Source organism: Aegilops tauschii, chromosome 3 (genome assembly GCF_002575655.3).
Source record: "Aegilops tauschii subsp. strangulata cultivar AL8/78 chromosome 3, Aet v6.0, whole genome shotgun sequence".
Lineage (NCBI taxonomy): Eukaryota > Viridiplantae > Streptophyta > Magnoliopsida > Poales > Poaceae > Aegilops > Aegilops tauschii.
In genome coordinates, this window is record NC_053037.3 from 500,331,820 (window position 1) to 500,344,288 (window position 12,469).

General features: G+C 46.0%; 1 long non-coding RNA gene across 1 annotated transcript; it reads left to right on the forward strand.

The window, feature by feature from the left end:
- Positions 1-8,285: 8,285 nt before the first annotated feature.
- LOC109774175 (uncharacterized) lies at positions 8,286-12,187 on the forward strand. The gene is made up of 4 exons (XR_002235492.4): positions 8,286-8,992; positions 10,980-11,091; positions 11,194-11,274; positions 11,865-12,187. It is a non-coding gene; the product is annotated as an uncharacterized lncRNA (long non-coding RNA).
- Positions 12,188-12,469: the final 282 nt, after the last annotated feature.

Genomic DNA, 12,469 nt, shown 5'->3' on the forward strand with positions numbered 1-12,469 from the left:
TTTCTCCCTCTCCGTCGCTGGGAGGAGCAGCTTCGCCGCGCCCCCAGCCTCCTCTTCCTTGCCTCTCGTTCTGATTTGGTACCCCCTCCTGCCTAGTTCCTCGTTTTTCTCTCATCTCCGTCACTCGTTCGTGTACACGATAGTGATCCCCTTTCTCTCTTGCATAATCTCTCAGGTGGGGTTCATTCCACGATGGTGAGAACCAAGCACACCGCTCGCAAGTATGCTGGGGGTACCTCTGCCCGCGGTAATTTATGTCCTTTCGATTCCAATTTTCATCATCTCCGTCTCCGTTCTTTCCAAGGGCTCACTATGATTCTTCCCATGTTCTTCTCCCCTCGGTTTCAGCCTCTCATCAAGGTGGCTCTGATGATTCTCAAGAGGAGCTGCGTCCGCACAAGCGTGCTAGGACACGTCCTGTGATCGAGGAGTCCTCCTCGTCTGAGGGCTCTGACTATGAAGAAGAGATGGAAGAAGAGGAGAGTGGTGTGCAAGTGGTGTTTTCGTCTCGCCCCCATGGTTCTTGAAGGGCCACCCACATGCCGGTTCCTCCTCCCGACCAGCCGCATGCCGATGGTCGTCACATACCTCTTGAGGCTCCTCAACTTCATGGGCGTGTCCTCAAGGATTTCACAAAGTGCCCAAGCCTGCATATCTTAAGTTCCGGTGTGATGTTGATCAATTCGAAGTGGTTCAAGACTCTCTGGATCAATGTTTTACTAATGTTCAGGCAAATATCTACACCTTTGTTGTCCTCCCAAAGGGTCTCTCTCTGCACCACTTCATTGACTTAGCTCATATTCGGAAACATCCTGTGAAGTACTCGGGTGCCATTGAGCTCATTGAGTCATCCGGTCTTGCTGCTTCGTTTGCATTTCAGCATGATTTTAACCAGGCTGCTATCCACCAGTTTTATGCCACTTGCTTCTTTGCTCCTAACAAGACCGTCTCCTGGATGACCTCTGACACCGAGCTCACTGCCACTTATGCTCAGTTTGTCGCAGCTCTTGGGTTTCCTGACACTGGATTCAAGATCCATAAAGATGACCCAAATCACAAACCCAAAGCCGTTGAGGCTTGTGGCTATCTTCTTAAGGAGCTTGATGAACTCACTAAGGAGGAAAAGATGAAGGATCTGAATCAAGTTTCTATTTGGAGATCTCCTTACTACATCATCTACCAATGTATCATCCGTACCATCTATCCTAAGATGGGTGACAAGGGATCTTGCAATAGTTATTGCATTGATCTTATGTCTCGCCTCCATGAGTCTCCCAAAGGCAAGATAAATGTTCCTCATTTTCTGTGGCATGAAATCCGTCTTGCTAGCTTTCAGTATAAGCGTGCCTTCCCTCATGCTCCATTCATTCAGGCTCTTATTGAGAGTGTGGCTCCATTCTCTCTTGTACGCACTCATGTGCATGAGAAGTGGATTATTCCTCCTCACATGGCCAACGATTTTGCTCCAAAGGGTGCCTCCAAGTCTGCCCCTGCTCGTAGGTTTGCTGCTAGGTCTCATCCTACTACTGCCAGCTCTGCGTCCTTTGGGCGTTTTGCTCGTTTTATCGGCAAAGCTCACTCTGCCATGATGAAGGCGTTCTCCTTCAACTGCACACACAACCATGATGTTGTCACTCGCTTGATCACTTCCAAGAATGCCTTGAAGTCTCGTCTCCATGACTCTGGGGCTACTGATGTGAGTGACGATGAGCGTCTTCCGGCGGCTCCTCCTTCAGACTTTGGTTTTCCTGCGGGGCCTGAGTGGGCTGATTTCCTCGACGATGCTGGTGGTAGTGGAGCTCCTAACGATGATGATGATGATGACCCGTGACTGTCTGTTGGGTTCTCTCTGTCCCTTTTGGGTAGTGGTTGCCAAGGGGGAGATCTAGTACTAGCTATCTATGTTCTTATGTTGAACCATTATGCTTTGAGTGGGTGTATGACTTTATATCTATGCCTTATGTTGAACCATTATGTCCTATGAATGATGAGATATTATGATATTATGTTTTTGTGCTTATATGTGGTCATGTCTGAGTTTTTGTGATATTTTGTGATATTTTGCTCATATGTTCTTAATGATTGTCACTGTGAGGGGGAGCTCTCCATATGATGTTCGCAATGATTATCACTGAGAGGGGGAGTTCTTCAATAAATCTATCTTTAGCATAGAACAACCATTTTCTTTTGTACTACGTGTATATTGTCATCAACTACCAAAAAGGGGGAGATTGAAAGTGCAATCATGCCCTTAATCTTATTTTGATGTTGATGACAATGTACTCATAGGGTACTAACAAAGTTTGTCAAGTATATCTCAGGTTTCAGTCCCCTCGGGATCATGTGTGTGTGCGGATTATGATTTCGGAAATATTTACCTTCATCAAGAACGAAGAAACAAGTCGATATTTATGCTTATTCTTGAGTATAGGGATCCAGCACTATTAAGAGGGGAACATGGGGTCTTGTGAGAGTCTTGCTCAATATCTTCTTCTAAAATCTCTATGTCTGATCTTCATCTCTGTCGGACGACCAGTATTCACCGGACGTCTGGCAACCTCTCATCAGTACCAAAACATCGGACGTCCGGTATTCTTCAGTCATCCGGTACCTTTTCAACAAAGCCAAAACATCGATTGACCGGCGTCCATCGGACATCCGGTACTTCCTTTACCGAACCAAAACATCGGACGTCTGGGATCCCCCGGTCGTCTCGTACCTTCTATTCCGTGCCAAAACATCGGATGTCCGGTCCCTGTCAGACGTCCGGTGACTGCCGAGCCCTCGGTCATCCGTTGTGTACCGGACGTCCGACGCTGCAGTGTTGTTTTGGTCCCAACGGGCACTTATTGGGGCATACTATAAATATCTCTCTCCCATCCCGTGTGAGAGTTGACCGATTCACTTCAAACATCCTCAAGAATACTTTTCACTCTCTCTCTCTCTCACTCTCCTACACCAAATCTTAGATCCCTAAGGCATTTGAGAGAAGTTGTCCACCCAAGTGATAGATCCACTCCTTCCCCTTCTTTGCACCAAAGGAATTCGTGATTTGAGCAAGTCTTGAGCTTTTCCCCATTGTTCTTGTTACTCTTAGAGGTAGGAGACTCCTAGGCGGTAGGAGTCATTCGGAGAGGAATCGATCATTGTGATTACCCCCGGAAAGTTTGTGAGGGTTTGGAGATCACCCCAAGGTCTACCACTAATGGTTGAGAAACGCCTTCGCGGTGTTATCTCAAAGGGAGAATAGGGTGAGCCTTCCTGGCGTTGGTGTGCCTTCGTGGTAACATCCACCTCTCTACCGGTGACGTAGCTTCCCTCCAAGGAAGTGAACATCGGCATACATCCTCGTCTCTCGGAGTTGCGGTTATCCCTAACCCTAACTTCCTACTTGTGGTTACTTGTCTCTTAGGCCTTACCTATATCATATTGTGCTTGCTCACTCACATAGTTGTGTTACTCGTTTACCTTGCTTATAGCTCTTAGAATCGTACTTGCAATTGTTAGGCCCACTTTCATATTTCACATTATTGCCTAAAATTGCTAAGTAATAATTAAAATTTGTAACTGTACCTATTCACCCCCCCTCTATGTCCATCTTGATCCTTTCAGCTACTTACCGGCATCGGAGACGAGGACGGCGTAGGGGGAGCCATGGCACAGACAAGGTCGACCAGATGGTGGCCAATAGCAAGGGGAGCACCAGATCCGCCGCAAACGCCGCCGCCTCTTCCGCCGCCGCCGCCTCTAGCGCAGATCTGAAATCGTAGCCGCCGCCGATGGTGAGGCAGTAGGGAAGAAAGGGGGTAGTGGCTATGGGTGAGCAAGTGAAAGGGGGTGAGGCTAGATTTGGCGTCGGGACGACGCGCCAGATTTCCATCTCCCGCCATCCCCCTTGCCCTTGTGTTGCACCCACCCATGCGACCTCGCGCCGCACTCAACCTGGCTCACGAGAAACTGCCTATCCGAGCGTTTCCAGCGAGCTAGGCTCTGGGCTGCTTTGAGAAGCATGCGATGCAGGCCCAACAGTGAATCCAGGCAACCAAATAGGCATCTTCCTTCCCGCGCGGGCCTGGTTGGGCTCGATGCAGGCAACCAAACACGCCCTTGAACTTTCACATGGGATATCGTCAACCTCCTTTAAGCATTGTCCGAGCGAAGCTGCACATTACCTAGCTAAATATTGTTATGATCAGAGAGACATGTATGAATGGGTAGATGATACTTCAATTTTTCTTTACTATCTCATGTCTATGATGTAAGAGCATCTACACCCGGATACCCCAAACCCGTCTCAGATGTTCGGACGGACGGCCCGGTCACTGACCGATCACAAAAATGCGACCCAGACGGGCGCTTCAAATGGGCCTCAAACGTCCAGGTTGACCGGCACCCCACATATTCAGCCTAAATATGGTGGTGCCCGGGCGCCCCCTGATACGTCTCCGACGTATCTACTTTTCCAAACTCTTTTGCCCTTGTTTTGGACTCTAACTTACATGATTTGAATGGAACTAACCTGGACTGACGCTGTTTTCAGCAGAATTGCCATGGTGTTATTTTTATGCAGAATAAAAAGTTCTCGGAATGACCTGAAACTTCACGGAGATAAGTTTTGGAATTAATAAAAAATACTGGCGAAAGAATCAGCAGCAGGGGGCCCACACCCTAGCCACAAGGGTGGGGGGCGCGCCCACCCCCTGGGCGCGCCCTCCGACCTTGTGGCCCCCCTGGACCTCCACCGACCTCAACTCCAACTCCATATATTCTCTTTCGGGCAGAAAAAAGTCAGAGAGAAGGATTCGTCGCGTTTTACAATACGGAGCCGCCGCCAAGCCCTGTTCTTCCTCGGGAGGGCAGATCTGGAGTCCGTTCGGGGCTCCGGAGAGGGGAATCCGTCGTCATCGTCGTCATCAACCATCCTCCATCACCAATTTCGTGATGCTTACCGCCGTGCGTGAGTAATTTCATCGTAGGCTTGCTGGACCGTGATGGGTTGGATGAGATTTACCATGTAATCGAGTTAGTTTTGTTAGGGTTCGATCCCTAGTATCCACCATGTTCTAAGATTGATGTTGCTATGACGTTGCTATGCCTAAGGCTTGTCACTAGGGCCCGAGTGCCATGATTTCATATCTGAACCTATTATATTTTCATGAATATATTTGTGTTCTTGATCCGATATTGCAAGTTATAGTCACCTACTACGTGTTATGATCCGGCAACCCTGGAGTGACAATAGTCGGGACCACTCCCGGTGATGACCGTAGTTTGAGGAGTTCATGTATTCACTAAGTGCTAATGCTTTGGTCCGGTACTCTATTAAAAGGAGGCCTTAATATCCCTTAGTTTCCAATAGGACCCCGCTGCCACGGGAGGGTAGGACAAAAGATGTCATGCAAATTCTTTTTCATAAGCACGTATGACTATATTCGGAATACATGCCTACATTACATTGATGAACTGGAGCTAGTTCTGTGTCATCCTATGTTATAACCGTTGCATGATGAATGTCATCCGACATAATTATCCATCATTGATCCATTGCCTACGAGCTTTTCACATATTGATCTTTGCTAAGTTACTTTTCCGTTGCCACTGTTCCGATTTCTACAAAACTGCTACTATTACTTTTGCCACTGTTACCGTTACTTCCATACTACTTTGCTACTAAAGACTTTGCTGCAGATATTATGTCTTTCAGGTGTGGTTGAATTGACAACTCAGCTGCTAATACTCAAGAATACTCTTTGGCTCCCCTTGTGTCGAATCAATAAATTTGGGTTGAATACTCTACTCTTGAAAACTGTTGCGATCCCCTATACTTGTGGGTTATCACCCCCGTGCACGTCCATCACGTCGGTCCCGGCCCACGCTGGCTTACCCAACCCCACATATATTTTCTCCCATCCGTCACCGGACCAAACCCTAGCCATTTCACTCCACCACCCTCCACTCCCCTTCGCCACTTAAGCTCCCGTCCAGCGATCTCCGGCCTTCTCCGGCATGCCGGGCAGCGAATCTGACTCCGACCAGTTCGGATCCGTCGACTGGGGTGTCGTCCCGTGCGGGTTGGAGGAGGCAATGGTCGTCCACATTGCACTCCGCCGCACCCGGGATGACAGCGCCTTGCCGATGGTAGGATCTGTCCGGCGCGACTCCATAGCGTCGACGCATCGGGTGTTCGGATCCTTCGGGGTTGGATCATCGCGGTCCCGAGAGCCTTCAAATCCTCCCTTCCCAATCATTGGTTCGGCGGAGTATGAGTCCCACCGGGACCGGTGTGCCCACCGTGGGAAGGAGAGGATAAGGGCGGCGGAGGCCCGCCTCGCTGCCGACATTGCGGCGGCGGAGGCGGCTGATGTGGCATCGCAGGCGGGGCTGTACAGGAGGAAGCCATCCGCGCCCGCATTGTAAAGAGGTGGCAGCGGAGGAACACATGCGCTTGAGAGCAAAATCGGGTGGTCCGTGCCATGGCCGGACTGCCGCCCAAGGAGGAGAAGGAGGACAATGACGGGTCGGACAGATCCGACGACGAGCAGATCCGGCTCGATCCCTACCGCGTCTTCGACCGATACTTCCGCGAGAAAGACGGCAATGGCGCCGGGAAGGACAAGGGCCACCATAGGCAAACATGCCAATTTTTGATAGTTCGATAGCATGTTGTGATGTAGTAGCCGGATGATGTGTGTAATGCACCGTTTACGTGGTTACATGAATTTGTATGAACTTGAGGTATGCTAATTGAGGTGTCCGGTTATGAGAAGAGAAATTTAAGCCTTAACCGGTCAATGCCCGTGGACGCATCTAGACGCGTCCGCGAGTGTTTGAGGGGTCAAAGCCAGGTGCGGATGTAGATGCACTAACCTTGCCACGATTTTAATAAAATGCCACGAGGCTTTCCCTTAATAAAAAAAACCCAAAAACAAAGCCGGAAAATGAATAGCGCGTCGTGGCGCACTTACCTAATGGGAACAAGCCCCCGCGCGTGCGTGTTTGCCCCGCCCTCTGTTAACTCTACACTTACGGGCAACATGACACGGAAATCAGCTACGGACTCTTCTCCATCAATCTCTTTTCACCCCTGATTTTTAGTGCGGATCCTAGCCTCTTCTGATTTCCAATCAATGTTTCACGGCTCAGCCCGTAGCTATATTCAGTAGGAATCAGGGCGTAAGTGTAGCATTGTTGCACCTGACCCTCGCATATATTCCCTCTGCCACGCCCAACCCAAAATCGCAAACCTAATAATTAGGTAAAACGCGCTCACGTCACTCGGCTTTGGATCATCCATCTATGGCGACCCCGGCGGCGCCGGCGACGGTCGGGGAAGCGGTGGCCGGCATGTCACGCGTCACGCTGACGCTGAAGGCCGCCGTCGTGCAGATCGTCCTGGTAGGCTACTTCGTGCTCTGCGGACGCTCCTTCCAGGACACGGACCCTCTCTTCTAAAGCAGCCTCCCGTGGCGGGTGCCGCTGGCGGTCTCGTGGTTCGCCTACATGTCCTTTTTTTCCTGATGATGTGCTGCGTCGAGATTTTCCTTCCGCGCATGCCGATGGCCGTCCACGACGCGCTGAGGTGGGTCGGCGCCGTCGTCGGCCTAGTTGTCATCATCGTGGGGGGCGGTGTTCTGTGCCTCTCGGCCCGAGTCAGTGTCGTGGTGGGCTGCACGTGTTTCATGGTCGCTCTCATCGCCGGGCTCCTGGTGGTCTGGAGATGGCTTGTTCGCGAGTACGGAGGCGAGGCGTCAGATATGTGCACGGAAAAGCACTCTGAAGTTGTTACGACTGACGACTGGCACATCTACCTGCCGCCTGTCTAGATGGGCTTCTTTGCCCATCTGGACACATGTTATTTTTCCTTAATCAGATTAGGATTTTACTAACTTCACCCAGATTGTTTAGCTCTTTTGGCGAACTACTGGCATTGATCTTTTTTTTTTGAGGATCAACTACTGGCATTGATCAGGGAGGGGATTTGTGGCACGCAAAGGCAAGGTGATGCAGACTATGGGCCGCCGATCTATGCCAAGATTCTTAAATTTGTCTCTGTACTTCATGTTTGCCTTGATAGATCAATACAAACATATCTATATTCGGATCATAAAAGGAAATCATTATACCTTTTGTGGGCATTATACTTTTTGTTGGTCCGTTCTCGAAGGAAATCATTATACCTTTTGTGGATATATTATACTGTAGATGACAATTGCATACAAAACATAACTGAAGACACAATTGGACCTTTCACTGTTTCAGATTAGGCTTTTGCTCAGTCATTTGCTACCGACCAAATATGCTTGAATAATAATTCACCAGGTCATGTTACCTAGAGTTTTCACAGGTATAGCATCCATCAACTGTAAATACCAAACATCATTTAATTATATAGGGTGTGGCTGAGAAATCACTTGGATACATGTAAAAGGCAGCCAATCGTGACAGTTTTGACTCACATATGCTTACCACACGCTAAAACAGTTATAATTTTACGGGACTGCTAATTTTCATCCGGATGAAAATTATTGGCGTTCATCCGATTTGTGAGCCGTCCGATCTGTGTCCTGAGATTTGTCTGATCTCTCGCTACCACCCGGGCTGGCTTACCGGGCGCGCTCAATTTCCGGGGAAGACCCGTTCTCGCTCGCGACCGGTGTCTGTTTTTTTTTGAATTTTTTTCATTTCGCCCCTGTAGGCTGTAGCTGCCAGGTTCCCTTCCCCTTCCTCTCGTTCCCTTGTCATTCCCAACATGCAACCAGAACAGAGTCCAGAGAGAGATTCATGGCGACCCGGTGGTTCCCTATCCGCTCGATTCGCTAGGGTGTGGTCAGGCGTCCGGCGTTCACCCTCCGGCTGCTTCGCTCCCGTCCGGCCGCCAACCCCCTCCTGCTCCCCCGCTGTCCGCACCGTTGGTCTGCAGCATCTCTCGACCGCCGCACCCACCCCCGGCCTTTATTTCTGCCCCGGCGACTTCGCTGGTCTTCGTGATTCGGTATGTTTGTCCGTTTTTGCCTGGATCCTCATGTGTATTGTAAGTTCTGTGTAGGATTTTATTCTCAGATCTATCCTCTTTTGTCTGATGCGTGTGGTTTGCGGTGTAATCTGGGATCGAATCTTGTACCCACGGCTAATTCTAGGGTGTGTACTCTGTGGTCTGATTTGATCTATTATCTGTTTGTATCCGGCTGATTGAATCTCTAGGTATTTGAGTTCGAACACACTGGATTCGTTTTTCAGTGTCTTCAAATCCATGTTCGTGGTTGTAGGTTTTGTACGCCCTATGCTGTTAGGTTTGTTTGTTGATTTACCACCTAAATCAGTAGCAGAATCGGTCTGCTCCAGCCATTCAAGCCGCTAAGCCAATTTCAGTGGCCTCTACAGCAGGCGGTTATCAGTTGCTTGTTGTCCTCGCTCTGCAAGTAGCAGCCTCAAATCTCATGGTCACTGTTTTGTTGCTGTGATGTATTTTGGGTCAGCAAAGCAAAGCTAGAGTAGAGTGTCTTCAGAGTTTGTTGGTTGTAATGTAGGATCAGTGTTAATCCTTTGTGCAGCAAGCTTAATACTAGTAGGTGTTAATCCTGCAGTTAGCAAGTACTAAGGCTCAGGTCTTCTGAATCTAACAAGCTTAGGTGGATTCAGGGGGGCTTTGGTCTGTTCATCTTTTCTGGGGGAGTAGTAATTGTACATGTAGTTTTCTAGTGGGCAGTAGTTCATGTTCAGGGGGGCTTGATATGGTTTTTCTCTGTTAGATGTACTATTCAGGAATAGTAAGGGATATATATGTGAGATTGCTGTACTTCTCCACCTAGGGTTTTTTTGTTAGTGTAATTTTAGTGGATTGTAAATTGCATTTCTTAGTGTAATCCCTAGTGGATTTACACTGTAATTCTTAGTGGATTTACACTGTAATTATATTTGGATTTGCACTGTAATCTTCATCGGAATTCCAGTGTATTTTCTTCGTGGTTTTTGCACTGTAATTATGTTTGGATTTACACTATAATTCTTAGTGGATTTACACTGTAATTATATTTGGATTTGCACTGTAGTCTTCATCGGAATTCCAGTGTATTTTCTTCGTGGTTTTGCACTGTAATTATATTTGGATTTACACTGTAATATTCATCGAAATTCCAGTGTATTTTCTTAGTGGATTTAGACTGTAATAATATTTAGATTTACACTGTAATCTCAATCGGAATTCCAGTGTATTTTTCTTAGTGGGTGAAGTGTAATTCTCAGTTGGTTTCCACTGTATGCAGGGGATTTCTTCACTCTAATTCTCAGTGGGTTTCCACTATAATTCCACTTATTAGCTGTAATTCCAATTGGATTTACAGTGTAAATCAAGTTGCACTGATATTGTCCGTGGATTTAGTGTAATTGACGGTAGTTCTTATTTTTGGATTTTTAGTTTATTTTAGTGGTTTTTTACAGTGTAATCCTTACTGGAATTTACACTGTAATGTGTAGTGTTTTGTTTCATCTTTTGTAACTTACAGTCTATATTAATCTGAATACCTGTGTACTCACCGTCTAAGTTAATGTACATTAACCCTGTAACTTACTATCCCATTTTCAGTCTATTTTTCAGTGTACTTACACTGTAAAGTCATTTGGATTCTATGTAATTACACCGTAATGTTAGTGCACTTACACTCTATTTTCCTGTGTAATTTTATTTGTAATTGTAATGATTTACATCTGTAATTACAGTCTAAGTTAATGTAGATTTTTAACCCTGTAACTTACTATTCTATGTACTGTAATTTCCAATCTATTTTCAGTATTTACACTGCAAATTCATTTGTATTACATGTAATTACACTGTAATTTTAGTGCACTTATACTCTATTTCCCTGTGTAATTTCAGTGAATTACATTTGTAATTGTAGTGATTTATATTTGTAATTACAGTTTAAGTTAACTGTAAATTTTAACCCTGTAACTTACTATATCCTATGTATTGTAATTTCCAGCTTTTTTCCAGTGTATTTACAAGGAAGGTCAGAGTAATTTACAACCAAGTTGTAATGTGACAAAATATCACAGTAACCTCTCAAGATATGTTGATTCCTGTATTTTTTGAGTGTAAGTACAGTGTGTAGCTTTAGAAATTTGGACCATACATCTAGGTGTTTTTTTCTACTCAAGACTTAAATTTCTGTACTGTGTGGTGTGTGCACATGACAGTTACTGGGGTCTAATAGCAAGAGAATTAAGTCGGTCATTTTGGCTTCATCTTACATGAAGGAGTGCATCTTCATCTTGCTGGTATGACTTCTTGATGCTGAAATTTTCGAAGATAATGAAAGCACTCAGTAGTGTTTGTTAGCAAGTGTACTCTACTTATTTTCCGATTTTCACTGCACTTTATAAGCTGTTTACAGTGTAAAAAGTTGAGATGCAGTTTTACAGGCATGATTTAAGACGATTACTGTTTTTTACACTGTACATCTACTATAAAATGTCACTGTAAATTGTAGCAGTTTACTGTGTAATCCTATTGTAAATTACATTGTAATTGTCACTGGAACAATGGTTTTTCATTGTAATTCTACCGTAAATCAGCATTGTAAATTTGCTGTAACTCTACTGTGAATTATATTTTTAAATCTACTGCAGTTGTACTGTAAAAGTCACTGTAATTTGCTAAATTGATCATTGCTCACAGTACTTTGATTAATCTTTTGTAGAGTTCCTGTTTTATGTTTCCGGTACTGTGTAAATGGGGAATTTGACCATGCCTTTTCATGCCAATGTTGATCCCATGACCTCATTCTCCTTTTCTAATCTGCTTTTCTTAATTTCCTGCAATGTAATGCTAGTTTTTCCTCTGTTTTTCATGTTCACGTTTCGTGCAGATTCCGGGAAGTAGGAGAGGGAACTGTTCACAGGGAGGTAGAGAAGATTGCCAGGAGAGGATCTCTTACATGTGCATCCATGATTTTCTCAAGGTTTGCCCTCTGGATCTTGGAGGAATTCCCCCTGTGATTTCTTCTTTGATGGGGTGGACAAGCACATCGACACATTCAGGGGACAGGAACAAAACGGAGGACATGTGACACTTGTTAAACTCTGTGTTGCCAAAAAATATGACTGAAAACTAATTGGATTTCAGAAGAGGATTTTTGTAGTGTCACTTTAATGCATCTTTCACTATAATTCTCAGTGGGCATGATAGAAATTATTGTGTTTTTTTAGTGAATTTTACGCTGTATTTGTCAATGTGTTTTTTAGGTGACATCATCTTGGTGTTTTTCCTCCCTTTGTTAGCCTAGTGATCATGGAAAAGCTTTGGGTGTATCGTTGTCGTTCTTTCAGTTCCTCTTCTGGCTGTTGTTCTGTCCGGGTCTGAAAAGTTGGGGTGTGGACCCGTTAATTTGTTTAAAAGCGGGGCAGAAAAGAAAACATGGGGACAGGGGACAGTTGGCATCCTGTGGTTGGCTGAAAAATCTGGATGAAAGCT